We start from the raw sequence: 25,374 nt of genomic DNA, 5'->3' as shown, positions 1-25,374 counted from the left end.
CTTTGCATTTCTGAGACCTCCTTAATCCAAAGAAGCAGCTGTGAATTAAATTGGGGGGGAGAAAACTCAGGATTAGTGCCCATTAGGCAGCTGAATTATGTAAAATATGAGAAAATAGGGACGTTATTTTAAGTGGCTCAGGAGGTCAAGGAGAAAATTCAGATGTTCTGAGCTGCATCTTTTCATCTGCAGCATGGCAAGCTGCATCAGAGCTGGATTTCAGCCCACCTGCAGCAAAGTGTTCTCCCTAAAATCACCTCTCCAGAAGCCTGGACCCATTCCTGTTCCAGACTTCCACCAAATGCCAGAGATTGTTGTCCTGACTTGAAAACAGCCTTGGCACCCATTGCTCTGCTGGATACCAATGGCCTCCCAAAAATAACTCAGAAGTGGGGGAAGGAGCCTGTCTGCCTCCACTTGGTGTTTCACAACCTGCTCCTCCTCTTGGAAAAGCTTCACCCATGGGTTCCCTGCTCTGAAATTTGTTTTGTACTTACATATAAATATATAGGAGAGAGCCTTGACAGCTTTGTGTTGCCTCTGTCACATCACTTCAGTTTCTCTCTGCCTTTACCACCAGGTTATCTCACCTCACCAGGTTTCACCTGGAGTTCTGCATCCAGCCCTGGAGCCCTCAGGAAGGACAAGGACCTGATGGAGCAGGTCCAGAGGAGGCTATGGAAATTATCTTGGAACTTCTCTGCAAGGAGAGGCTGAGGGAGCTGGGGGTGTTCAGCCTGGGGAAGAGAAGGCTGCAGGGAGACCTAAAAGCAGATTTCAAGTATCTGAAGGGGCTCCAGGAAGGTTGGAGAGGGAGTGTGTGCAAGGGCCTGGAGTGATGGGATGAGGGGCAAGGGGTTTAAATTAAATAAGTGCAGATTTAGGTTGGATGTTAGGAACAAGTTCTGTACCATGAGGGCAGTGGAAAAATGGCCCAGGTTGCCCAGGGAGGTGGTTGAGGCCTCATCCCTGGGGATGTTCAACCCCATCCCTGGGGATGTTCAACCTCATCCCTGGGGATGTTCAACCTCATCCCTGGGGATGTTCAACCCCATCCCTGGGGATGTTCAGCCCCATCCCTGGGGATGTTCAACCCCATCCCTGGGGATGTTCAGCCCCATCCCTGGGGATGTTCAGCCCCATCCCTGGGGATGTTCAACCTCATCCCTGGGGATGTTCAACCCCATCCCTGGGGATGTTCAACCTCATCCCTGGGGATGTTCAAGGTGAGGCTTGAGGAGGCTCTGAGCACCCCGATCAAGGTGAGGGTGTCCCTGCTGACTGCAGGGGTTGGACTGGGTGACCTTTGGAGGTCCCTTCCAACCCAAATTATTCTGTGATTCTAGGTTTAGGTGTAGGAGGTGAGCCTGGAGCTCCATAAGCCCCCAGGCATGGACAGACATCTCCAAGCAGAGCAGAACTGCTCACTCAGGCTCTGTGAGGACAGGAATAAAGACCTTGTCTGTCTCCAGTCCTTACTCCTTACAGCAGATCTATTATTTGGGCTTTTAAAAGAGATCCCTTTGCTTTCAACTCCACTGCAGCCCAGCCAGAATAATGATATCTCTGATTCTGGCAGGCAGATTGTTGACCCAACCAGTTTAAGGGTTTTATTTTTTCTGCAGGAAGTTCTGATGGGCCATTGAAGCACTTGATGGCCATGGGGATGTTTTGATGGTGACTGCTGAGGAACATCAGCTGAGGCATCCCCACCTCTCCATGCTGGGAGACATCCCCATCATCCCAGCTCTGCCAGGAGTCCTTGGAGAAGCAAAAAAGGAATTCCCTTCTTTTCTTTAGTCCCTGTCTGGATGTTGCCCTGAGCTTTCCACGCAGGGGATGTATAATTTCAGCAGAACACAGGATGCTGAGTTTTGCCTTCAGCAACACTCTGGGAAGCCAAAACCTGCTCCAAGCTAAGGAGGGAGCTCCAAGCTACCAGCACACCACAGCTACAAGCAAAGGTCTTTGTAAATATGCTAAATGTCCCCTCCAAAGCAGCAGCACCCCATCATTCCTACTGCATTATAAAGGGTACTGTCAGGGTAGGGGCAGAGTTTAGCACAGCACCTTTTTTGCTCTCAAACATCTCCACGTCTCCCAGCTGCTCCTTCCATCCCCTGCTATTTTCCTGGGACAAAAATCTTGAGGCTGGAGCATTTCCTTCTCTTCCACTGAATGAGGAGAGAGCTGAAGGGAACTCTTTTAACATCTCTGAGATGCCCCAAGCTTCTCCAGGAGGAGCTCTGGGTGTATTTTGAGGCAGGATATGGACTCTCTGCTTGGCAGCACCTCAATTCCCACTGCTTGGGTGATGGAGAAACTCCCCTGATGCCTCCCTACCTCCCTAAATAGGCACTTTTAATAAAGAGCCAATTTAATTTCCCAGCCCTGAGTCATCTCCTGTTATTACCTGGCATATGGGACCTGGAGCAGCAGCCACAGCATCTTTTCCTCGAAAGACATTTCCATTCCCTCCTCCATCCCTGGCTTTTCACAACTCCTCTTTTATTTTTTTTCTTTTTTCCTTGTAAGTAGTAAACCCTTTATCAGTCATTTTCCCTCTTTCCCAACCTAAAATGATGGGATGAAACTAAGAGGGCTAAAAGGTGGCCAAGCAGCTGAGCATGCACCATCAGAGGGGAGCAGGATTTGCAGACACATGGGGATGGGATCTGCACCTTCACTTTGCTCTTTGGACCCCTGGAGCCATGCCAGCTCCTGGAAAAAATTCCCCAGCTACCAGAAAGCCCCATTTTCTTCCACTGGGAGAGGATAATAACAACCACCACAACCAGTGTGGCCATGGACCTCCAAACTCACAGGAGGGAGGGAGTGAGATGGCAGAGGTGGAACCTTTTCCTGCTGCCTGGAACAGGAGGTGCATCCTACCCCATCCCATCCCCCATTTTTGGGGTGTCCCTTTTGTCACCCTGCTGCCACCCCAGCCCAAATTCCCCCTTTACACCTACCAGAGGAATGAATCCAGCTCATTCCCACATCCCCCCACACACCACCAGGCTCTGCAGGATGGGTCATGTCCTCCCCCAGCACCTCAGGGTGGAAGCTGTGTCCCCTGATCCAGGACTCATCTGCTCTCCTGAGCCAGAGCACCCAATCCCACCCAATCCCAATGCCAAGGTCACCCCCTGCTTCCAGCAAGGATGGAGGCCATCACCTGGTGGCATCTGGTCAGGGATACCTTGAGCACGAAGCAGGAGGCTCAGAGAGGTTCCACCACCTGGGGCCAGGACCCAGAGCAGGAATTTACCAATGCCACCATTAATATTTCAGGCTGGTGTTCTCCAAAAGGGAGAAAGATTCCAAGAAATCTCCCAAGATTTGCTGTAAACAATGAGCCAAGATGAGCTGTGATGAACTGACACTCCCAATCATGCTGGAATTTCAAAAAATGCTCATTAATGCAAGAGTAGATCCTACCTTTTTTTAATTATTATTATTATTATTATTATTCCCCCTTTCACCCTTCTCTCATACACCAGGAGCATCCCTGTGAGATTCTGGTCCTGGAGACCTCTTGGCTTAGGGATTTGAGGGAGCTGGAGGGGACCTGGGAAGGCTGGAGGAGGGAGATGGGATGCAGGCAGAGCTGGTGTCTGCCCTGCTGAGCTCCCTGCAGCAGCTCAGCCTTTGCTGGAGCAATGCTATGGGCACTCAGGTTAATAATTAAACCCTCGTGTGGTCGCAGGTTTAAAAAGAAAGATGAAAATCCAGGCAGCTCCCTTTTTGCTTAAGAGATGAGGAAGTAAAAATAAATAAGAACAACAGTAATAAACACAGTTCTGGGGCTGAATTAACAGCGTGCTCTCCCAATTATAGCCACCCTCCAGTGAATATCAGGTTGCCATGGCAACCTGCCCAGCAAACGATACGGCCAAAAATAAAGCACAGCAGGGAGAGAGGATCTTTTGAATCTGATTTTGCTGTCAAAGTAGACACAAGGTTGTTTTGGTTTTCTTGGCTTTTTTTTTTTTTTTTTTTTTGGTTGTTTTTTTTTGGTTTTTTTTTTTTCAGGGGGCAGCTCCGGCTAATTTGTGGCTGCTGCTCTCTCCTTGATGTTCATTAACGCCATCCCTTGATGAATGTGACAGGGAAACCATCCGGAGGGCAACAAAGAATCCATGGCTAGAAATAAAGTTACCTTTGGAATATTGCCCAAACAGGCAAAAAAGGGGAAGGATGGGGTGGGTGGCTGTTTTGGAGAGCTTGATGGGGTAAGGAGAAGGTGGCTTCAATCACACATAGGAACATTTCCAAGTGGCTTTGAGAAGGTCTGAAGGGGCTGAATGGATCCAGATGGCTGGAAGGGTGGTTAAAAGGTGTTTACATTCTGGGTTGCTTTGGTTTTTTCTTTTTTTTTTTGCATTTCTCAGCTCAGGGTTTTGTGTGTTTGAATGGAACTGCTTCATTTATGTTCAAACACTTCATTTATGTGGAAACATTTGCAGTTTCCTTCTGTTAAGCTCCCCTTCAAGCCCAGTTTCTTAGTGCTGGGATAAGTGGTGCTGAACATGGACGAGGAAGGGTGGGAGATGGTGCAGTTTTGGGGGCTAAATCCTGAAGGATGCAGCCTGGCAGGCCAAGGAGATCACAGAATCACAGAACTGTTTTGGTTGGAGAACATCTTTAAGATCATCAAGTCCAATAATTAACTGCCAGGGCCACCACTGCCCCATGTCCCTCAGCACCACATCTCCAGGGCTTTTATATCCCTCCAGGAATGAGGGGGACTCCAGCCCTGCCCTGGGCAGCCTGGGCCAGGACCTAATAACACTTTTGTTAAGAAATTTTTCCCCAGTTCCAACCTAAACCTCCCCTAAAGGGTCAGTGTAGGGTCAGGAGATGCCACCTGTCCCCATGGGGGTCCTGAGCTTGCTGTGCCACCCTGAGCTCTGCAGCCTCTGCACTTGGCTCTGGAGTGGCTCTGAGCACAGTTACACTTGGAGGGATCTCATCAGGGTCTGCAGAGAGTCACACAATCCTTGGGCTTGGAAAAAAACCTTGGAGAGCATCAACTCCAACCCTTAACCCAGCCCTGCCAAGGCCACCCCTGCCCCATGGCCCTCAGCACCACATCTCCAGGGCTTGGAAATCCCTCCAGGAATGATGGGGACTCCAGCCCTGCCCTGGGCAGCCTGGGCCAGGCCCTGACAACCCTTGCCAGGGAGAAATTCTTCCCAAGCTCCAATCTAAACCTCCAGCTCAGTTCCTCTTCTCCCATCCCTTCTTCCTTGGGAGCAGAGCCCGACCCCCCCTGGCTCCAACCTCCTCTCAGGGGCTTGCAGAGAGCCAGAAGCTCTCCCCTCAGCCTCCTTTGCTCCAGGATCAACACCCCCAGCTCCCTCAGCTGCTCCTGGGCAGACTTCTGCTCCAGACCCTTCCCCAGCTCCCTTGCCCTTCTCTGGACACACTCCAACCCCTCAATGTCCTTCTTGTCTTCAGGGGCCCAGAACTGACCCCAGGATTCCAGGGGCAGCCTCCCCAGTGCCCAGCGCAAGGGGAAAGCGGGGGGGGGGTGCGGGTCTGGTGAAAAAATATGAGAATTAAGATTGAGAAAATGAGGATTCAACCCTGGGTGAGGAGAAGGAAAAAAAAAAAAAGGACGGGGGGACTGAATAGAATAAAAATATGACGTGGCTTTGGGAGGGACGGATGGCAGCGGATGGAGGGCGATGAGTCTGATAAGGGGACTACATCTCCCGTCATGGCCGGCGGCGGGGCGGGCCGGTCGGGGCTTCGCGTCACTCCCCCGGCCTCCCCGGGCCGTCCCTCCGCCTGAGCCGGAGCCGGAGCCGGGTGTCTCCTCCCGGGCGGGCGGTTCCCCTTGTGTGTGTGTGGTGTGTGTGTGTGTGTGTGTGTGTGTGTATGTGTGTGAGTGTGTGTGTCTGTCTGTGTGTGTGTCCGTGTGTGTTTCCCTCCCCCTTCACCCTCCTCCTCCTCCCCGTCCCCCCTCACCTCAGCGCGGCGCCCATGAGCCTCCCGGCGGGGGTCTGACAGCGCCCGGCTCGGCAGCGCGGTAAGGCCGGGGACAAGGGGGGGGTAGGTGGGGAAGGGAGGGAGGGAAGGGAGGGAAGGAGGGAGGGAAGGAGGGAAGGACGGGAGAGGGGGGGTGGGGGGGGTGCCATGACACAGCAGCCCCGGTGGCTGTGGAGAAAAAAAAACAAAAAAACCAAAAAAAATAAGGGGTGGGGGAGGTAAGGGGGGGGGGGGGTGTTTGGGAACGCGTCCCGCCTTTTGTCTGCTTGGGAAATAATTAATTAAAAAAAAAATTAAAAAAAAAAAGAAAATACCAACCCACAACATACACACACACACACACACCAAACAAAACGCGCAGGAAAAAAAAAAAAAAAAAGAAAAAAATTAATTAAAAAAAATAAACCCCCACGCGCGAGCTGCGGGCGGCGAAATTTGGGTTCGTTTTGTTTATTTATTTATTTGGTTTTAGCCCGAGGGTTGGGTTTGGGGGTTGTTTTGGTTTTTTTTTTCGGGGTGGGGGGGGTGTAGTGTGTGTGGAGAGGCCCTCGCGTCCCGTCGGATTCCCAAACCCCCCCCCTAACACCAATCCTTCTTTTGCCCTTCCTTGGAGCGGGGATGGATCGGGGTTGGGTTCGGCTTTCGGCCTCTGGAAGCTTCCCGGTTATCCCGAAGGGTAAAAGGGGGTGGCCTCTCCTCTCCATCTCTTCCAGCAGACAAAAAAAAAAAAAAAAAAAAATTTAAAAAAAAAAATATAAAAAGGAGGAGAAGGAACCCTTCCCGTCGCAATTTTCAGCGCTCTCCGTGGCAGAGGGGGTTGGGGATGCGCTAAGAGCCCTGACTGGGGACAAAGGTGCCACCAGGGGCTGTTTGGACCCCCCCCCCCTCCATCCCCCGGTGTCTTTCCATTTGGGGGACACATCCTTGGGTGGGATTTTGGGCTGGAGGTGGGAATATCCCCCCCCCGGTAGCTCCTGGGAGGTGCGATCTTTGTCGCAGGGTTGGGTTTGGGTGTTAAGGTCTCAGCAGGGAGTTGGGGGTTGTTGTTATTTTGCGGCTGTCGTTTTCCTGCAGAGTCACCCTGGGCTCCACGTGGTCCCGGGGTGACAGCAAGGGACAACAGATGTCAGTGGCCGTGGAGCAGTTGTTGGATATTTTGGGATGTTTTGTGGTTTTGTTGTTTTTTTTTTTTTTTTGGTGGCAGCTGCCCCCAGCAATGCCCCGCAGCTGGAGGCACAGTTGTTGGGTGTCCCTGGACTCCCCGTGCCTCAAATTGGGGTTTTTATCCTGGAAAACGAGCCTTAAGGTTCATCTCACAGGTCTTGTTCCCTCTGTCAGGCTCCTCTGGAAAAGGGTGAAGACCCCCAACAGTGAGACCCCACTCTGGATGAAGTAGCAATCCCATTAGATTGGATTGGAAAGGGGCAGGTGATGTTTCCCCAGCATGAGGAGGAGGGCTGGAGTGCCCTGGGTCTTTCTGGAGACCTGGAAGCTCCTCTGAAATTGTCTGTTTCCCTGTGTCCATCTGTGCCCCCTTCACTCCTGCTCTCATAATCAGTGCTGCTTTTCCTCCACCACTCAGGCAGGTGTTAGGTGAAGCTTCCAAGTCGTGGCCTTTTTGGCAGAAATGAAAGAGATGGGAGGAAGAAGACACACTGGTGCTTCCAGGTTGTTCCTCTCAACCCAAAGCTACCAAAATAAGAGCAGGTGATTTAATACCCCTTCCTCTCCAAAATCTGGGGGGGCTTTTTGATGGTGGGCCACCCTCTGAGCATCCAGATGCTGCCAGGGGGATGCCATGTGGGATGGAGAAGGAAGCATCTCCCTCTGCTTATGGCTTATGTGACCCTGACAAAAAACATTTTTCACACTTGAGGAGGATTATTGTGTTGGTCCAGGTGTTTTGGTTTTTTTTCCCCATAAGGACCACAGATGCTTTGCTCTCTCCTTGCTTATCCTGAGGTCCAAAAGCAAAAACCTTTGTGCTGAAGTTTATTCCCTCGAGCCCTGAGTAAAATTTGTAGGCTGTGGTTGCACTGCATTAAGTGTGTTATCTTTGGCAGAGGGATGAGCAGTGTCTTCTCTGGAAAGCTTGGATGTGAAGCTCTTTCCCTCTGAGCTCCATCCCAGACCTTTTTTTATGATGTGGGTGCTGTTACCAGAGGGCTCTGTGCAGTTAAGGTGCCGTGGTTAAAGTGCTGTGGGTCTTGGCCAGCTCTTAGGAAGCTTCTTTGTTGTTTTTTTTTTTTTCACTTACAAGTTCACAGGTTGCTTTTAAAGGAAAGCAGAGGAGCAGCAGTTGGATGGTGAAGGTGGTGAGGGAACTCAACTTGTCTCAGGTGAGATGAAGGGGATAAAGCCCAGCACTGAGGAGCTGCCCAGAGAAACTCTTTGTGGAGGTGAATTGAGCACCAGTTCTGCCTTTGCAAGGGGATGGGAGAGAGGAGTGAGCTACCTGAGGGGCTTTCACACCTTTCTTCTCACAGCTGAGACAGCCTGGGGCACAAAAGGGATGGGAATGGTCTACAGAGGGTTCCTGAGGACTGCAAAAAATGAAAAAACAAGCATGAAAACATCTTTCCTAGACCCTAGCCCTTCATCCAAACTGTGGAAGGGAAGATGATGAGGTGCTGAGCTTTATCTTCTGAGGTCCATCCATTAGCATTCTGTCTTGGCATAGGAAAAAAATCCCTGTTTTTGCTTTCTGGGCATCCTTGCTTCAGGATGAAGTGTTCCTTTAAGTTCACCCCGTTGTGGTCTCCTGGTGAGGACAAATTTTGCAATGCTGACTCTTCCTTCTCATTTTGGGTTTCTCCTTTCAGCTGTCCTTGTTGCTGCCTGGCCATTTCCCATGCTGCTGTATGGCAGGAGTGGTGTGAAATTTTGGTGGTTATCACTGGCTGAGGTTTTGCCTGTAGTTCTCTGCAGAGCAGCAAAAAAATCCCCTCCTAGACATTATTTAATTTCATGTTCTCACTGCTCAAGTGAGGGGTCCCTTGTATTTTTGAGGAGCTATACCTAAAAATATAGCAAAAATATCCCTGAAAGTATCTAAAAACCATGTGGAGGGGGAACTTCAGGACATGTTCTGGTGGGCAAGGTGGTGCAGATATTGATACATATATTTTATTTATTTTATTAAGGGAGGGAAGTTGGACACGGTGATCTCAGAGGTCTTCTCCAACCATGACAATTCTGTGATTCTGTATTTGTGGAAGCTGAAGGCAGCAAATGAGCTATTCAGGGCACGTTATGCTTGCCTGTTTTGATGGAACAATTAAATATTGCTCATGGTTTCATCACGTTTCAGTTTGGCAGGAGTGTTAAGGTGTTTGTGTGGCACGTGCCATGCAGAGTTAACAGTCTGCTTGCTCTCTTTGGGGCAGCTCATGGTCTTCATGAGGCTTGGGGGAAAGGACACCTGTTCCTGTCTCAAAAACCTGGAAGCATTGAGGCTTCTGGGTGAGTAATCTCCAGAAATGCTTGGGGATGTTGTTGGGAAGCTCCATGGAGAAGGTGGAGTTCTGCCACCTGAATGTTATGAATGAGTCACCTGGAGGAAAGGGCCAGTGGAGTTACCCCATCATTTTCTGTGTTGGTTGTTTCATTTGGATTTATTTCTGTATCTGTGCTGTGTGCAGGGATAAATATATATTTATATATTTAGTCACAACTTAGATGCCTTGCTGGTGAGCCTAAAGAAAGCTGGGGTAGGACTTTTTGCATGGGCAAAGTGTGAGGAAAAGGATCAAAACTTGGAGAGGGGAGACTGAGGTTGGACATAAGGAAGACATTCTTGAATTTGAATTTTACACCCAGATAATACATAAAGTTCTGGAGCAGATCCTCAGCTCCAGCAAACCTGCCCAGCTCAGGTAAATCAGGTGAATGATGCTGATCCCAGGTAGGAATGGGATCCTTCATATACAGAATCCCAGAACTCTTTGAGCTGGAAGGGACAGGATAATTGGGAACAGTTTGAAACTGGAAGAAGGAAGATTTTGGTTAAACATTAGGCAGAAATTCTTAGTTGTGAGGGTGCTGAGCCCCTGTGCCAGGTTTCCCAGAGAAGCTGTGGCTGCCCCATCCCTGGCAGTGTCTCAGGTCAGGTTGGATGGGGCTTGGAGCAACCTGGGCTGGTGGGAGGTGTCCCTGCCCATGGAAAGGGGGTGGGAATGGATGAGCTTGAAGGTCCCTTCCAACTCAAACCATTCCATGTTTCCTGCTCACTTCAGACTGAAATGAGGATGGCACTGGATGTTCTCAGACCATTTAACCATCAGCCTTCCTGCTGAAGAAGAGAGGTTTTGTTTCTTCCACCTCACTTTTGGTTTGTGCCTCTTTGGGTCTATTTTTGGTCTCCTGCAAAAAGGTGGCCAAGAATGTGGTGGTGTCTCCATAATAGTTTTGAGATCTCTGCTGTTTATTCTGGAGGACCTTTGAGGACCTCAGAGGCACTTGGTTTACCAGAAGTAGCCTCTGGCTCACTTCACAGAAGCTGTTGCTCCTCTTTCCCCTCCTACAGAGACCTCTTGGCCTCCCAAGCACGTAGCAGGCAAAGAGAAGAAAAACCTGCTTGCTTAGGTGGCAGGAGAAGCTGTGGTGACACAACTGAACTTCTGGCTTTGCTATCTCTGCAGGATCAAATCCTGCTGTGCCTGTCAGCCAGGAACCTGTCACAGGTGTGTTTCAGAACAGGCAGCAATTTTTCCAGGGTGTCTCCTCTCTGGCCACCACCTCAGCATCACCTTCTTCTCCACCATGTCACTGGGGGGTGCTGGGTGTCCCCTGCATCTCTCAGGTGGCAGGATGGAAGGGGTTGTGGGTGACATGGCATAGCTGGGGTGGGGGATGTCTCTGGGAATGGGGACCTGTGTGCATCCCCTGGTGTCATGTCAGGTCATGCTCGGGTGACCTCAGGAAGGACATGGGTGCCCACAAGCTTCTCCTTTCTCACCAGAAATTTTTAATGTACACCCTTAATGTACACCCAAAAAAACCCCAGCCCAGCCAACCTTCCCCCTCCCTCCAGATCTCACCTGGCTTGATGGGGCTGATTTTGAAGGCATGAAGTGGTAGGGGAGCTTGGCTTGCATTCACTGGGACCTTGGGAGAAGTTCAGGAGAAGCTGATGTTCACAACCAACCTGGTGGCATCTCTCCACCTGATTGCATCATGTGCTGGCTGGGGTGGGGTGGGAAGGGTGGCATGAGAGGCTGTGGTTTGGGGCCCTGCCATCAGCTGTGCCCTGGCACGTGGCAGAGATGGCACCTTGTCCATCCCCAAGCTGGCACTGAGGTCTTAATGAGTAGGTATGATCCTGACTTTTTTCTGTCATCATAAAATGGTTTGGGTTGGAAGGGACCTGGAAGCTCATCCATTCCCACCCCCTTTCCATGGGCAGGGACACCTCCCACCAGCCCAGGCTGCTCCAAGCCCCATCCAACCTGACCTGAGACACTGCCAGGGATGGGGCAGCCACAGCTTCTCTGGGAAACCTGGCACAGGGGCTCAGCACCCTCACAACAAAGAATTTCTGCCTAATGTTTAACCTAAATCTTCCCTCTTCCAGTTTGAAACTGTTCCCGATTATTCTGTCCCTTCCAGCTCAAACATTTCTGGGATTCTGTATATGAAGGATCCCATTCCTACCTGGGATCAGCATCATTCACCTGATTTACCTGAGCTGGGCAGGTTTGCTGGAGCTGAGGATCTGCTCCAGAACTTTATGTATTATCTGGGTGTAAAAATATTCAAGGAAGCTTCCTAAGAATGGATTTTCCAGGTCATTAAAACCATCCTCCCCTTCTCCTTTTCTTTTTTCACCCCATGCCCTTGTCCCAAGTCCCTCCCCAGCTTTCCTGGAGCCCCTTCAGGCACTGGAAGGTGCTCTAAGGTCTCCCTGCAGCCTTCTCTTCTCCAGCCTCAACAACCCCAACTCTCTCAGCCTGGCTCCAGAGCTGCTCCAGCCCTCCCAGCATCTCCAGGGCCTCCTCTGGACTCACTCCAACAGCTCCATCTCCTTCTGGGGTTGGGGACCCCAGAACTGGACCCAGCACCCCAGGGGGGTCTCCCCAGAGTGGAGCAGAGGGGGACAATCCCCTCCCTGACCCTGCTGGGGATGCAGCCCAGGACAGGGCTGGTTTCTGGGCTGCATGAGAAATGTCATTGGATGAAATCTCACAAGTCTGTCTTTGCAATCACAACCCTTTTGAGACAGAAGAAAAACACATCACAGATGTTTCCTGAGCCTTGGCCATCAGGAGCAGGGAGTTTGTGAAGCCAGAGCTTTGCCAGCTGGCATGGAGCTGGTCCATGGGTGGCACAATTTTGGCTGAGGTCAAGGCTGGGGCAGCCTCTGTGCAAACCTGATCTTGCAGGAACAATCGTGGGATGAATTAAAGGATTTTTTTTTTTTTTTTGGACTGCAGAGAAATGTGCACTCTGCTCACCAACAGGACTGGTGGTGTAGTCTGGGTACAACCAAGCCAGCCTGAAACAGTGGTCTGCAAATATTGATTTGCTTTTTGGGTGCTGGCATCACCTTGGGCAGCAGCAAACCCCTTGGGTCAGAGGACTTCTGGGCTCTCCACCTGACTGCAGCAAAGCCAGAGGAGTTTTTAATAGTGTGCCACCAAAAATACCATCGTGGGTGTCTGGGCAAGAGAGGAAAAGAAAGCAGGAAGGGTTGTGGTTGTGCTGTGGTTGTCAGCTGGAGTTTAATAACAGAGAAAAATGGTTTATGTTTAAGGTGGTGGTTGCTTTGCACATTAAGAGAGAGGGGTGGGTGCCTGCACCCGTGGGAGCTGTGTTCCCTTAAATCAGGGTGATCCAAAAATGCCTCTTCCCAGCTGGGTGCTTGGAGGTATCTTGGATTACATTTTTTTATTTTAAGCTGGCAACCCTGGAAATTGCAGCATGCCTTTTTTTTTTTTTTTTTTTTTTTTGCAGTTGGAGTTTTCACAGCAGGACCTGGAATGGTTGGGGAAATGGTTTCTTTCTTTCTTTTTTTTTTTTCCCACATGCACATTTCATCATTATAAGCAAGGAGATGACTTAGGTGGAGTTTCCAGGGCTCTCACCATGATGAGGTTATGGATGCCTCCAGAGAGAGGAAGAGGTTCATGGATGCAGATGAAAAGGTTGAAAAGCTGAAGGGAATGAGGTGATGGATAGCTTTTCCAGCACTTTGTTCCCCTGTTTTTGGGACCACATCCCAACAGCAGCTCTGAAATGAAACACAGAAACAGCAGAACTGCAGCATCCTTCCATGCTTGGATGCTTTAGATGCAAAGATTCACCCCAGGGTGCTGATCCTTCCCCCTCCTCCCCTGGTTTTGGAGCAGCTGTGGAGCACACATCATCTTTCTTGGAACTGGCTCCTTCCCAAGGATCTGAAGGAGGGTATTTGCACAGTGTTTTGGGTTTTTTTTTTTTGTCATTTATTTGCATTATGTGGAGTGAGAGATTTATTTATAAACCAAGAACAGCCACTTTGGAGCTGCTTCTCTGTAGTTCTTTGCTTTTGAAAAGAATTATTATTAAAAGAAATGAAGCTTCTGCATGCAGAATGGCTGTCACTTGCTGTTCCTTCAGAAGCTTTTTCAACCCAGGGATTAATTTCAGCCAAATTTGACAGAGCACAGGCCTCAAAGATAAGAATTTACAGGCTGTAAAAAAGAGGCTGGAAAAGGGAAATCCAAATTTATCCATGCCTACAAGGAGAGGCTGCAGCAGTCAGGAGCTTAAACACATCTGTGTGCAAGCAGGGAGGTGAACTCCTGAGTCCCTTTACTAATTCACTACATGTTTTTGAAGGAAATATCCCAAATTTTCTTGAACTGTGGGGAAGGAGGAGTTGGCTGCCATGGAAGGTGGGATGGGATGATGTTAGATGATTATGAAGGTCCCTTCCAACCAAAACCATAGTGGAGTCTGTGCTGTTCTGTTCCATCCCAGTCCATTCCAGTCTCTGCTTCCTGTTGTCCTAGGACTTTGTGCTTGCTTCTTGTGGCCACCAAGCTTGGAGTGAAAATTCCTGCCAGATTTCTCTCCAGAATTTCCTGCCTGGCTCTACCCCACTATTCCAAAGGCTTTCCCAGCCTCGGGCTCAGTGTCACCACATCCCTGCTGGGATGGATAATCAGGATGGGTTATACTGGTGGGTGATGTTTCACCTGCTGCCAGCTCCAAGCTCAGTCACTCTGGGGGATGGATAAAATCTGTCCCCAGAAGCCTCTGCCCAAAGCTGTCACCTCTGTCCCTTCCCTTTCTGATTCCTTTTTGCTTTATTTTCTCATTTCTCTTTATATATATTTTTAAACTTGGGGATTCCTTTTTTTTTTTTTTTTTTTTTTTTTTTTTTTGTCAGCCCAGAGAATGGTTTTTCCTTACTTTATTTAAAGGCTGTGGGGGAGGAAATGACTCAGCTTTTCCCTGGCTTTGCACACTCATCCCTTTGCTGGCTCTGCCTGGAGCACCTCTGGTTCCCTTGGGTTCATTCAGCTGGAGCCTCCCTGGTGGAGAAGGGCATGGGGGGGGGGAGGAGGGGAGTTTGAGCTTTCCCTTTCCCTCTTCCAGGAGGACAGTAAAGCAACAAGGACACTTTGCCAGACCTGCAGCAGCTCCAGGTCTCCTGCTCTGTTCTCCCCTCTGGAGAGGGAGAGGCAGGCAAGTCCAAGCCAAATTTTGGGGGATGAGGCTGGTGGTCATCGTGCTGCACCTGGTTCCACAACCCACACCATCAGTACAAGCTGTGAGGATGAGGTTTTAGGATGCAGCCCTGTAGCATATTCCTTAGGGAATGCTGGTGGTGGAAATGCTGGAGATGAGCCAGCAGTGCTTTTCCAGCCCAAAATCCTGGGCTGCATCAAAAGAAGTGATCCAGAGAGGTGGTTCTGCCACTGGTCACACCTCACCTGGAGTATTGCATCCAGCTCTGGAGCTCTCAACACAGGAAGGACATGGATCTGATGGAGTGGGTCCAGGACAGGGCTACAAAAGTGATCAGGGGGCTGGAACATCTCTCCTGTAAAGCCCAGGCTGATGGAATTGGGGTTGTTCAGCCTGGGGAAGAGAAGGCTGCAGGGAGACCTAAAAGCAAATTTCAAGTATCTGAAAGGGGTCCAGGAAGGTTGGAGAGGGAGTGTGTGCAAGGGCCTGGAGTGATGGGATGAGGGGCAAGGGGTTTAAATTGGTGATTTTTGGAAAGATTGGGTGGTAGGAAAAATATCTGTGCCATGAGGGCAGTGGAACAATGTCCCAGGTTGCCCAGGGAGGTGGTCGGGGTCTCATCCCTGGGGATGTTCAACCCCATCCCTGGGGATGTTCAACCTCATCCCTGGGGATGTTCAACCTCATCCCTGGGGATGTTCAGCCTCATCCCTGGGGATGTTCAACCTCATCCCTGGGGATCTTCAACCCCATCCCTGGGGATGTTCAGCCCCATCCCTGGGGATGTTCAACCCCATCCCTGGGGATGTTCAACCTCATCCCTGGGGATGTTCAGCCTCATCCCTGGGGATGTTCAACCTCATCCCTAGGGATGTTCAACCTCATCCCTGGGGATCTTCAACCCCATCCCTGGGGATGTTCAGCCCCATCCCTGGGGATGTTCACCCTCATCCCTGGGGATGTTCAACCTCATCCCTGGGGATGTTCAACCCCATCCCTGGGGATGTTCAACCTCATCCCAGGGGATGTTCAACCTCATCCCTGGGGATGTTCAACCTCATCCCTGGGGATGTTCAAGGTGAGGCTTGAGGAGGCTCTGAGCACCCTGATCTAGGTGAGGGTGTCCCTGCTGACTGCAGGGGTTGGACTGGGTGACCTTTGGAGGTCCCTTCCCACCCAAATTATTCTATGATTTTATCCTATAACCAAAATTTCTTGAGATTTGATGGCATTGAGTCACCAGGGAGAGGAGTGTGAAGATGATCATGGTCATGGTACCAACGTGGCTGAAGGATGCCATCCTCACCTGGGCACTGCTGGGAAAGGTCTGGGTGACTGATGGATAGATGGATGGATGGATGGATGGATGGATGGATGGATGCTCTCCCCATGCAGGATTGCTGCCAGTTTGCCTTTCACAGCAGAGGTGAACCAGCTGCTAAATACCAGGGAGGCATCACTTGCTCTCCTCGGGGCTTTCAGATGCTGCTGCTCAGTGAGGGAGTCACTAAATCTTCTGCCACTCTGAGTGCCAGCAGGGATTTGATGGGCTGTGTCCTCTATTTAAAACAAGTGCATTCATTTCAGGTTAATTCTCTGCTTCACACTGCTCTTTGTTTGAGAAAGAAAGGGAAGGGAGAAAGGGAAAAGAAAAAAAAGAAACTCCGAAGCCCCTCTCTCTCCCTCAAACCCTTTCTCTCCTCCTCCAAAACACAGAGACTCAAACCCTGAAAACCATTTTGATCTGCTCAGGAAATTCCAACATGCAGCACTTAGTCCTTTGTTAAGTTCTTGGAGTAGGAATGAACTTTGTCTCCAATTATTCTTCTCTCAGATTTTATCTTCTCTCAAATAATTTGGAGTAATAATTTATATGTGATGGGATCCTTGCTGAGGATTTATTTGATGGGATCCTTGGTGTGAGGATTTATTTGATGGGATCCTCACTGACAATTTATTTGATGGGATCCTCACTGACAATTTATTTGATGGGATCCTTGGTGTGAGGATTTATTTGATGGGATCCTTGCTGAGGGTTTGTTTGATGGGATCCTTGCTGAGGATTTATTTGATGGGATCCTTGCTGGGGGTTTATTTGATGGGATCCTTTCTGTGGTCTTATTTGATGGGATCCTTGCTGAGGATTTATTTGATGGGATCCTTGCTGATGATTTATTTGATGGGATCCTTGGTGTGAGGATTTATTTGATGGAATCCTTTCTGATGATTTATTTGATGGGATCCTTGCTGAGGATTTATTTGATGGGATCCTTGGTGTGAGGATTTATTTGATGGGATCCTTTCTGAGGATTTATTTGATGGGATCCTTGCTGAGGATTTATTTGATGGGATCCTTGCTGATGATTTATTTGATGGGATCCTTGGTGTGAGGATTTATTTGATGGAATCCTTTCTGATGATTTATTTGATGGGATCCTTGCTGAGGATTTATTTGATGGGATCCTTGCTGAGGATTTATTTGATGGGATCCTTTCTGAGGATTTATTTGATGTGATCCTTGGTGTGAGGATTTATTTGATGGGATCCTTTCTGATGATTTATTTGATGGGATCCTTGCTGAGGATTTATTTGATGGGATCCTTTCTGAGGATTTATTTGATGGGATCCTTGCTGAGGGTTTGTTTGATGGGATCCTTGCTGAGGATTTATTTGATGGGATCCTTGCTGAGGGTTTGTTTGATGGGATCCTTGCTGAGGGTTTGTTTGATGGGATCCTTGCTGAGGATTTATTTGATGGGATCCTTGCTGAGGAGATCTTCTCTCCATGGCAGAAATCTTGTGCCTTTGCTGATGTTTCACTCTCTTGGGTGGTCTCATGAGCAGAAAGTTGGGCAGCTTTTCCCCAGCAGCTTATGGTAACAGGGCCACCAGTGCTTCATGACAAATCTTCACTGTAGGTTTCTGTTTCTGTGCATTTAGTTGAGTTTGATCCCACTTCAGTGGCTCAACTTCAGTGAGTGGTGAATTTTAGGGTTCCACAAACTTTTATTACAACATTGGTAACTCTCCAGACATGGCCTCACAAGGACTTCCCTGGTTGTCACAAGATTCTTTTTTTTTTTTTTTTTTTTTTTTTTTGGAGTGTATATTAACACCTCATTTATCACCAACAATTAGAGCTATTGATATGCCCCTTCATCATCACCCTGGTGTGCCAGCTGCTTGAGAAGAACTGAATAGCAAGGCCTTCTGGCATGGTGGGTGATGGTTTCATGTCATGGGATTGGTGCCAGCAGAGCTTTTAATAGCTTTTTGATCCTATGTTTGCACAGCAGGACGAGACCAAGCTTCTGCTGTGTGGCTGGAGAACCTTTAAGGTACCTCCCAGGGACTACCTGGGAGTCCTAATATTGAGCAGTGAATGTGGTTTTTTTTTTTCTGGTGGCAAAGATATCTTGTTGAGTGCCCCAAAAGAGGGCTTTGACTAGCCAAAAAAAACTTGGGATGAGGAGAAGAGAGCCCAGGACTCAGAAATTACATTTGATTTTTGTTGGGATCTCTGTTAAATCAGAGAAGTCCAGTTCAGGCAGGTGTTTCTGGAGCAGGTGTAGAGGTTCTGGAGAACCTTTTTAGAGGCAGGATTCACCTGCACCTTGTGTTGCCTTCCTTGGAGCAGTTTGCCATGGAAAATGTATGGAGAAAGTTCTCTTTGGGCATTGATAACCATGAATCCTCAAGGAATGAGTCTAATTGGAAGGGTGAAGGAGGCACTTCATAAGGAAACCATTTCTTTGCTAGCAAATATGATGTTGCACTGCTGGTGGTTGAGCTTTAGTAAGTAAAAGTAGACTTTAACATTTAATATTTAACGTTTCCAGATACTTTCCCAGAAAAATGAAGCCTGTTTCTTCTTGTAATACCCATGTCAGATCACCCTTCTCCTTCCTTAAGTCTTTTTGGCCTGGCCAGTTGCAGCAGGTGGGTGCCTGGGGGCATCATGCTGCCTTTTTCTGGCTGCTGTGAGACACTTCAGGCATTAAACTTGAGTTTTATGGGGAATACTTTGAACTTATTTCATGATCAGGTGGTGGCTTATGAGAAAAACCTCATAATTCAGGAGTGGTAGAACTTTAGGAGATTAAAACATTTGAATGGTCAGGGAAGTCAGAAGGTGGTCAGCACCTAGGAAAGCTTCACTGACCCAACTTGGGCTTTGCTTGGTTATACTAATCTTTTTTTTTTAATTTTTATTTTAAGAAATCCAAGCAAATCATGAACCTGTCAGAGGGCATGAGTTGATCAGCATGGTGGTGTGACTCTCAGATCCATCTCAGAAGATGTCAAGAGGTGGATCTCTTGGCAAATCCTCCTTTTCCCACCTTTTCCAGTTGTTCACAAGCATCACACTGAGCTTGACCAGCAGGGTCAAGCAGCAGAGCTTCCTCCAACCATTCTTTCCAAAGATTAATAAGCCTCAGACTAAAATTTTCCTCTTATTTCCATAATTCTGTCCATTTATCCACCTCATTTCAGCAGACTCATCCATTGTGTGCTTCCAGCTTCTTTCTTCTTGGGTCTCTTCCACCTCATCCAGGGACAGGAATGAAAAATGTTGTCCTTGAGGCACCAGCTCTCAACTTGAACCCCACGAGCTCTCTTCTGAGCACCTCTGCCCATTGATTAAAGCATCAGGAGGAATGTCAGCTTGGGAGGAATTATTTTAATTATTTTAAGAAAAAAAGCAGTGAACTTTGATTCAAAGAGGAGGAGAAAGTGTGGCTGTGGTTTTGGAGGTGTCCTGGAGGCTGATTGGAGATAATGAGGTCAGGAAGGTAACGAGAGGACTTTGCTGCCTGAACATGGGCATCAGGAATGAGATCTTTTAGAATCCTAGAATGGTCAGGGTGGGAAAGGGACCTTAAAGATCATCCAGATTTAAGGGGGGGCTGGTGGTTTTCTGGGTAATGGTGACTGCAGGAACTTTGTGGTTGGATGAAGAATGCAGGGGGTTGGTGAGGCTGTAGGAGACTCATCTCCTGTGAAGATCTGGGGTGACTGTTATCAATAAATCATAGAATAATAAGATGGTTTGGACCAACTACTCCAAACCCTCTGCAATGAGCAGGGACACCTCCATCAGGTTGCTCAGAGCCCCATCCAACCTGACCTGGAATGGTTCCAGGGATGGGGCATCTCCCACCTGTCTGGGAAACCTGGGCCAGGGTCTCCCCACCCTGAGTGTGGATCATTCCTTCCTCAGATTTAGTCTGAATCTTGTAGTTTAAACCCCTCCCCCCTTTTGCTCCAGAGCCTGCTGGAAGGAATTGTGTCCTGAAGGACTCCAGGGAGTAGTTGGCTGGTGGGAAGAGCTTGCTGGGATCAAGGGGCCTTCCTGGAGGAAGAGCTCTGTGCTCTGCAAGTGTGAGGCCTCCCAAGGGATCTCACAGCACTGCTGGGTGTGGGGGTTGATCCAGGGAGCTGGGGTGGGTTGGGGGTGCAAGGGGAAAGATTGATGAGCTCTTTGCAAAGAGCTTGTGGTTTCCCCTCTAGAGGCTCTGCTCTGCTGAGACCCACCCTGGGGTGCTGGGTCCAGTTCTGGAGTCCCCAACAGCAGAAGGACACAGAGCTCCTGGAAGGTGTCCAGAGCAGAGGCACTCAAATGCTCAGAGGGCTGAGCACCTCCCTGGGAAGCCAGGCTGAGGGATTGGGGTTGTTCAGCCTGGAGAAGAGGAGGCTCCCAGGTGAGCTCAGAGCAACCTTCCAATATCTGAAGGGGCTCCAAGAAAGCTGGGGGAGGGCTTTGGACACGGGGGGGTAGGGAGAGGACAAGGGAAATGGGTTAAAACTTGGAGAGAAAGGGGAGATTGAGGTTGGAGATGAGGAGGAAATTGTTGAATTTGAGGGTGCTGAGCCCCTGTGCCAGGTTTCCCAGAGAAGCTGTGGCTGCCCCATCCCTGGCAGTGTCTCAGGTCAGGTTGGATGAGGGCTTGGAGCAACCTGGGTTGATTGTATTAAAAAATAAAAAAAATTATTAATCCCTCTGACCCAAATATTCTATGGAGCCAGGCTGAGAGAGTTGGGGTTGTTCAGGCTGGAGAAGAGAAGGCTGCAGGGAGACCTTAGAGCACCTTCCAGTGCCTGAAGGGGCTCCAGGAAAGCTGGAGAGGGACTGGGGACAAGGGCAGGGAGGGATGGGACAAGAGGGGAATGGTCTTAAACTGGAAGAGAGGAGATTGAGGTAGGACATGAGGAATAAATTGTTGAATGTGAGGGTGCTGAGCCCCTGTGCGAGGTTTCCCAGAGAAGCTGTGGCTGCCCCATCCCTGGCAGTGTCTCAGGTCAGGTTGGATGGGGCTTGGAGCAACCTGGGCTGGTGGGAGGTGTCCCTGCCTATGGAAAGGGTTGGAACTGGATGGATTTTAAGATCCCTTCCAACCCAAACCATTCCATGATTCTCTGATGATTCTCTGAAGGAGCTTAGAAGTTTTGGAGAGATCAGTGAAAGGAGTATCTTCCTCCAGGGTTAAGAAAAACAAATGAGTTTTGGAAGGTGGGGGTTTGCATCCAAAGGGGAGATCCTGAAGACCAAGCAGTAAGTGACCTGATTTCTGTCTGCTGGGTTGGAGGTTGGGTCCTGGTGCTGGACAGCCAGGTTGGAGATGATGGTTCTTACATGGTACAGCTGGGGAGGAAGAGAGAAGGAAAGGTCAGGCTGGTGAGCACATCCTCCTCTTTGGTCTCTCTTTCCTGGTTTCAAACATCTGGATTTGAGCTCAGTCCACCTCCATCCCTGGGACTCTTCCAACACCTTGAGCCTTGAGGCTGCCAGGATGGTCAGATCGTTCAGGAGGAGCTGGGTAATAACCTCCAGCTCCCTTTCACAGGGACTTCTTACTCTTCCTTCACTGTGTGGGACCATCCCCAGTGCTTCTTGAAGCAGAAGTTTTTTTCTCAAGTGAAGGATTTTTGGGTATTTGAGCTTCATGTCAACTTCTGCTACTTCTCCTAATGGTCACCCAGCTCTTCCATGCTGCCTGAGAGGATGTTACTTCTGCCTTTCTTTCAAACTTGTGGCTTTGTCCTGGAACTCTGGGCTAAGGGAAGGTCCATAAGCAAAATCCTGGAGTTGTTCTGGATTGAAATAAGCTCTGGAGGTCCTCTGGTCCATCCCTCTGCTCACTGAGGCCTCACCCAGCTGTATCTTGACACTATTCCCAAGGATGGAGACCTCCCACCTTCTCCAGCTGAAGGAATTTTCTCATCCCAGTTTCCCACCCTACCAACCCTCTGGCCTCAAGGTGAGCAGCTGGAGAAGGCTTTTTCCCACCCATTTTTCCCATTTTCCTGGCAGGTTGGTGTTGGGTTTCTCAGCTCCTGGAGGACCTCAGCCACTTTCCAGCAAGGCAGCAAACTCCTGCATGCTCTGAGCAGGCACTCAGCCAACTGACCTAATTATTGTAATCTCTCTCTTCCCTACATAGTGCAGGTTTCCTTGGCTCTCAGGAGGCTTCTCTGGGTTCTCCAAGCTGCCGGCTGATTTCTCAGCTCTCTTTTTATCATATTATTGCCCATTTTCTCCCCCTGGGTGAGATGGTTTGTAGCCAGGTACCATGCAGTACTTGTCAACTGCTTTTCCTGCTCCTGGGGCCATCCTGCTGGGCTTGGTGGCCCCATACTTTTTTTCTTTTTTTTTTTTTTCCTATCCCATTGCCGTTTTCTTTCTTTTGTTCTTTATCCCACTTTTTTGTTCCCTCTCCAGTTTTGTTCTCTACCCCCTTTTCCATCCTTCTGCCAGACTCCTCCCTGCTTCAGATTCTCCCTTCCCTACCTGTCCCCTTTCCTGTTGATGCAAGCTTTATTTGGACACAGGTATGAACCTTTTAAGGTGTCAAATTCTAATTTTTTTTTCCAGCAAGACAGGGATTTGCATCATACCACCAGGAATTTAACAGCTACTTCAACATAAATAAATAAAAAGCCTAGGAGAGAGGAAAAAAAACCAAAACAACCCGAGAACAAAACATTGCATCTTGGGGTGAGTTCCCTCCAGTCATAAACTTCTTTTTCTTCCTGCAAATTGAAATTGGGAATTATCCCTGTGCTGTCTGAAAGCCTTTGGGGTCCCCCATGGGGCAGAGGATAACCCTGTATAACTTGCTGCCTCCTTGCAGGGCTTACCACTAAGCTCCCTGGTTAAACCACCTGATGGGATCAACAGCACCACAGGGGTTTGGTGTCTGAGGGTTTAAAAAAACACTGATTCAACTGAAAAACCTGGTTGGTTTGGGTTTTTTCCTTCCCTTTTTCCCACCCAAGATCCTGTTGGACCAGGGGAAGATGCAGCAGAACATCATCCCAGCATCAGCGAGGTTTTATCTGCCTTGAGGTTTCTACAGCCTTGGGTGTTATCTTGTTTAATGCCTCATAGTGTCTGGAGAGTAAATATTTACTCCTAGGGCAGAGCAGCTCGTGGAAGAGCTGGGAGGAAGCCAAAGGAGAGGAATTACTGGGAGGATAAAGCCCAAAAGAGCCACCAGAAGGGCTGTGCCCTGTGTTGCACCTTCCCTGCTGCTGTCCCCCATCTCTCTGGGGGGTGTGAGTTCCTATTTTCCCTATTTCCCTCTCCTAAAAATAAATAAATAAATAAATAAATAAATAAAAGAAAGATATATATGACACTTCCATGAGGTTCCTATGAGTTTCTAATACAGTTAATTACAGTGTTAGTTACTCTTTAAATTATGTGCTCCGGGCTGGAGGGTGTCCTGGTGGATACCTCAAATCATCCTTAGATCTTCTTAATGCTCCTAAATAACAGCCCATAGAGCAAATAATTGATATAAACTGCACTGCATATTTTTTTTCTTTATTTAATTAGCTCATAGGAAAAATTGTGATAATAACAACAGTCATGGGAGATAAGGGGATTTTTAGCTGGGGCCAATTGGAGTAGATGCTTGTATTTCACTAAAAGAAGACAAAATAACAGCAAGTCAGAGTCACTTTGTTCAGTCCAAAATGATGTTTTAAAGTATTTTACACCATGCTGGAGAGCTGTGGAAATTCAGTGTACATCACTGTGGAATAAATGTCAACCCTTTTTGTTTAAAAATACCAAACCCTAAAAAGAACCCATAAGAATTCTTTTTTTTCCAGCCTCCAGCTCCTAAATAACAGCCCATAGAACAAGTAATTGATATAAACTGCACTATACTTTTTTTTTTTCTTCATTTAATTAGCTCATAGAAAAATTGTGATAATAACAACAGTCATGGGAGATAAGGGGATTTTTAGCTGGGGCCAATTGGAGTAGATGCTTGTATTTCACTAAAAGAAGACAAAATAACAGCAAGTCAGAGTCACTTTGTTCAGTCCAAAATGATGTTTTAAAGTATTTTACACCATGCTGGAGAGCTGTGGAAATTCAGTGTACATCACTGTGGAATAAATGTCAACCCTCTTTGTTTAAAAATACCAAACCCTAAAAAGAACCCATAAGAGCTCTTTTTTCTCAGCATTTTTCCCCTGGTTTTTTTGGCTCCAGTGACCTGAGCAAAATGATTTTAAAATCACCAAGTTGAAGCTGAGCTGCTGGCAAACAATTTTTAAAAAAAAAAAAATTTATTATTTGATGGGTTCAACCTTTTGCTTCTGCAAAAATGACTGGAATTTCTCAGATGAGTGGAGGCAGGAGAGGGATGTGACCCATGGGTTCCAGGTGTCACATCCTGGTGCTGGAAGGCACTGGGCTTCTTCTGGACATCATGGATGTGTGGGGATGCTCACCAAGAGCAGGATGTCCCCAAGCCCCAGTGTTTTGTGGTTATGTTGGCAGTGGTTCCATCTTCCTCTCCAAGTGCTTGCAGTAATTCAGGGCTAGGTGCTGAGATTCTTTTCTCCATCACTCCTCTTGTAGGATTTATTCCAGAAGTGCCCTTCCCAATCCCTCGTTAAGCTCAGCTGCTTAATTGATGGGTCACAAAGATCCCTCAGATGCCTTCATCTGGCTGTGCAGGCATCCCAGAGCTGGCAAGGATGGGCTTCCACCTGCAGGGCCCCTGACCCAGATGGGTATGGAGTGTTGTACAGGCTCTTGATTCATCACATTCTCCTTTGTCTCTTTCCTTTCCTCTTTCCCATTTCCCCTTTTCCCTTTCCTTTTCCCTTTCCTTTTCCTTTTTCCTTTCCCCTTCGTCCTTTCCTTTGCTTTTCCCTGTGCTTTTCCCTTTCTCCTTTCCCCTTTCCCCTTTCCTTTTTCATTTCTTTTCCCCTTTCCTTCTCTTTCCTTTCCCATTCCCTTTCTCCTCTCCCCTTTTCCTTTCCCCGCTCCTTTCCCCCCCTTTCCTCTTTCTCCTTTCACCTTTCCTCTTTTCCTCTCCCCTTTCCCTCTCCCCTTTTCTTCTCTCCTTTTCCTCTCCCCTTTTCCTTTCCCCTTTTCCTTTCCCTTCTCCTTTCCCCTCTCCTTCCCCCTCTCCTTTCCCCTCTCCTTTCCCCTCTCCTTTCCCCTCTCCTTTCCCCTCTTTCTCCCTTCTCCTTTCCCCTTTTCCCTTTCCACTTCCCTTTCCCATTTTCCCTTCCCCTTTTCCTTTGAGGAATTAAGGAGGGCAGGGACACCTCTCATCCAGACAAGGATGCTCCAAGCCTCATCCAACCTGGCCTTGAACACCTCCAGGGAGGGGGCAGCCACAGCTTCTCTGGGCAATCTGTTCCAGAGTCTCAGCACCCTCCTGCTGAAGAACTTCT

The 25,374-nt window shown here is 48.6% G+C and overlaps 1 protein-coding gene across 3 annotated transcripts in view; it reads left to right on the top strand.

Annotated features, from left to right (window-relative positions):
- Positions 1-5,780: 5,780 nt before the first annotated feature.
- CTIF (cap binding complex dependent translation initiation factor) overlaps positions 5,781-25,374 on the top strand; it is a 159,527-nt gene continuing 139,933 nt past the window's right edge. Inside the window, exon 1 of one of the 3 annotated variants that reach the window (XM_071732233.1) lies at positions 5,781-6,037. The gene's annotated coding sequence lies outside the window, so the exon portion shown is untranslated. The remainder of the gene's footprint in view (positions 6,038-25,374) is intronic. The other 2 variants (XM_071732237.1, XM_071732236.1) reach the window with 2 other exon arrangements.

This window comes from Heliangelus exortis, chromosome Z (genome assembly GCF_036169615.1).
Source record: "Heliangelus exortis chromosome Z, bHelExo1.hap1, whole genome shotgun sequence".
NCBI classification, from domain to species: domain Eukaryota; kingdom Metazoa; phylum Chordata; class Aves; order Apodiformes; family Trochilidae; genus Heliangelus; species Heliangelus exortis.
Note: the sequence above shows the minus strand (reverse complement) of the source record. Positions and strands in the feature narration are given on the sequence as shown.